This window comes from Phoenix dactylifera, chromosome 8, assembly GCF_051530095.1.
Source record: "Phoenix dactylifera cultivar Ajwa chromosome 8, Ajwa_hap1_PhDact_Kaust_v1.1, whole genome shotgun sequence".
Lineage (NCBI taxonomy): Eukaryota > Viridiplantae > Streptophyta > Magnoliopsida > Arecales > Arecaceae > Phoenix > Phoenix dactylifera.
In genome coordinates this window covers 29,538,925-29,541,690 of record NC_143197.1, presented here as the reverse complement: position 1 = coordinate 29,541,690, position 2,766 = coordinate 29,538,925, and the positions used below count along the sequence as shown (strand labels likewise).

The window sequence follows — 2,766 nt, the reverse complement described above, 5'->3', positions numbered from 1 at the left end:
ATTTTTTGGAACAAACATTTATGGTTTTTTTTTGGCCATCACCGCTAATACCATCTTGACCACCATCCGCCACCATGGTCACTATCACTGTTAGATCTGGTTGGTCCACATGGTCTGCTCAAATCCAAATAATTTCGAAGGGCCGGGGCCTGGATTTTAAGCTTGACAGGCTGAGCCGGTCTGAAATGTAAGCCCATCTAAGGCTTTGGTTGGCTCGGTCGGAGCTCGGTCTTCTATCCTCCTCATCTGTCTCCCCTTTCTATCTTTTTCCTTTCACATTCTACGTTTTTTTTAATAAAAAAAATAAGCCTGAGACCTAGTCTGAAGCTCGGCGAGTATCAGGTTTAGACCCTAGAAACCAAAGATCGGGCTGGGCCAAGCTTGACTAATTTAAGTATCAGGTTTGGACCTAGAAAATAGACCCAAAGATCAGGCTGGCCCAAGCTTGACTAATGTTGGTTATACATCATGGTTGGGTTTCGCCAAAACACATCCCAGCCCACTCGATGGATATGTCTACTTGCTGGTGTTACTGTCGTTGCCGTCAAATCAATATTACCGTCAGTTGCCCACAACCCCTACGTCAGATTGCCGATATCTCTAACGCCATCGCCGTCTCCACTACATCGCCAACGTCTCTAACGCCATCGCCGTCTCCAGTCTCCGCTGCTGGTACCAGTGCCTTCGCCAAAAATAATATAAATATGTTTATATTTTCTAAAGTTTGAAAAGAATAGAAATGAAATTTAATTTTCTGTTTTTGAAAATAAATAATAAATAAAAAATACCAAGCGACACCGACTGTGAGGCAAATCTTCAACAAGAATCGGAAATTATTTACCACGTCTAGAGTTTCTGAATAAACAATATAAAAGACAGTCCAAAGCCTCTAATTCTTTGTAGGATCGTCTTCTGAGCTCAATAATCTGAATCTGCTTGGAAAGGACTTTTACATTTCCTTTCATGATTTCATCTTGCAGACATTATATCTAATTTGTAAGTTTTAATTTTCTCAGGAGATTGGGGCGTTTTTTTTTTTTTTTTTTTGTGTACATCAGTTGCTCACGCTACTCTTATCTGAGCACAGTCAGCTACATCACTAGCAAGAAAGCTACACAAAGCAGAAGAAAAGGTCTGCTGGGTCCAGAGGACTTCTCCAAAATTAGTCATGGGCATCGGGCCGTGCCGGGCCGGCCCGGCCCAGGCCCACCGGGCCACAGACTAAACGGGCCGTGCCGGGCACGGCCCGCTTAGCCTAAAACCCAAGCCCGGCCCGGCCCTAGGCCCGTGGATTGGCGGGCCATGCCCGGCACGGCACGAGACGGCCGTGTCAGGCATGACCCATCATGGGCTGCCAGACAGGCCGTGCCAGGCACGGCCCGTAACGGGTCCTACACCCCCTCCAGGCACGACCCCGTCTTCGACCCCTCTGCTTCCTCCTCCTACACCCCCCTCCCTTGCGACTCGCCCCGTTGCCGCGCCCTCGACGTCTCCGCCTGCCGCAACTCCTCCGGCGGCAAAGGAGGCTCATCGTGCCTCTACCAGGTCTCCTACGGCGATGGGTCCTACACCGTCGGGGATTTCGCGACGGAGACGGTGACCCTCGGCAACTCCGCCCCTGTCGCCGGCGTCACCCTTGGCTGTGGCCACGACAACGAGGGCCTCTTCGTCGACGCCGCGGGGCTTCTCGCCCTTGGCGGCGGGCCCCTCTCGTTCCCCTCCCAGATCTCCGCCCGTTCCTTCTCCTACTGCCTCGTCGACCGCGACTCCCCGGCGAGCTCCACCCTCGAGCTCGGCGGCGGCGGCGCCGCCTCCGGCCCGGCAGTGGCCGCGCCGCTCCTCCACAATTGGAAGCTGGATACCTTCTACTACGTGGGTCTCTCCGGCATCATCGTCGGCGGGAAAATGTTGTCGATCCCGTCGTCGTCGTTCGCCATGGACGAGAGCGGGAGCGGCGGTGTGATCGTGGACTCCGGGACGGCGGTGACGCGGCTCCAGGCGGAGGCGTACGGGGCGCTGCGGGACGCGTTCCGGCGGGAGACGTCGGGGCTACCGTCGGCGGAGGGGATGTCGCTGTTCGACACGTGCTACGACCTCTCGTCGCGGAGCAGCGTGGAGGTGCTGACTGTGGCGTTCCACTTTCCGGAAGGGCGGGAGCTCCGGCTGCCGGCGAAGAACTACCTCATCCCGGTAGACGGGCCGTTCCGTGCTTGGCCCGCAGGCCGTGCCAGCCCAGGCTCTTATGGGCTGTGCCGGGCTCGGCCCGTGGGCCAGAAAGTGGTAACCCAGCCCGGCCCCCTTTTATGGGCCGTGCTAGGCACGGCCCGTTACTGTAGCATGCGGGCCGTGCCTGGCACGGCCCGCTTCGTGCCGGGCCGTGCCGGGCCATGGGCGACCCGGCCCAGTGCCCATCTCTATCCAAAATGATGAGCAGCAAATAAGGCGATCTAATCAGCAGCTTGGTTCGCCTCCCAAAGAGCATGCCTGACCTGGATAGCACGATACTTCCGCAGCTTTTGTCGTGTGTCATCTAGGAGCAAATACTCTGCCTCCTCCCGCCCCTTCTTTTTTAAGCGCTCTATCAATAAGGTTGAGTCCTTCTGTAGGATGATACAGTCAGTCTCTAGCACACGTGTTGCGTAGAAGAGTTTCTTCCATGCTGTTCTGAGCTTTGCCCCAAATGCTGAAGCCTCGAAGGAACGACGTCCCCCGTAGCAATCAGCTTGGAGCCGTGGTCCCTAATCACAAATGCCACTTTAGCACTAT

The 2,766-nt window shown here is 55.3% G+C and overlaps 1 pseudogene; it reads left to right on the top strand.

Annotated features, from left to right (window-relative positions):
* Positions 1-1,302: 1,302 nt before the first annotated feature.
* Positions 1,303-2,546, top strand: LOC149753073 (protein ASPARTIC PROTEASE IN GUARD CELL 1 pseudogene; annotated as a pseudogene).
* The last annotated feature ends 220 nt before the right edge of the window (positions 2,547-2,766 follow it).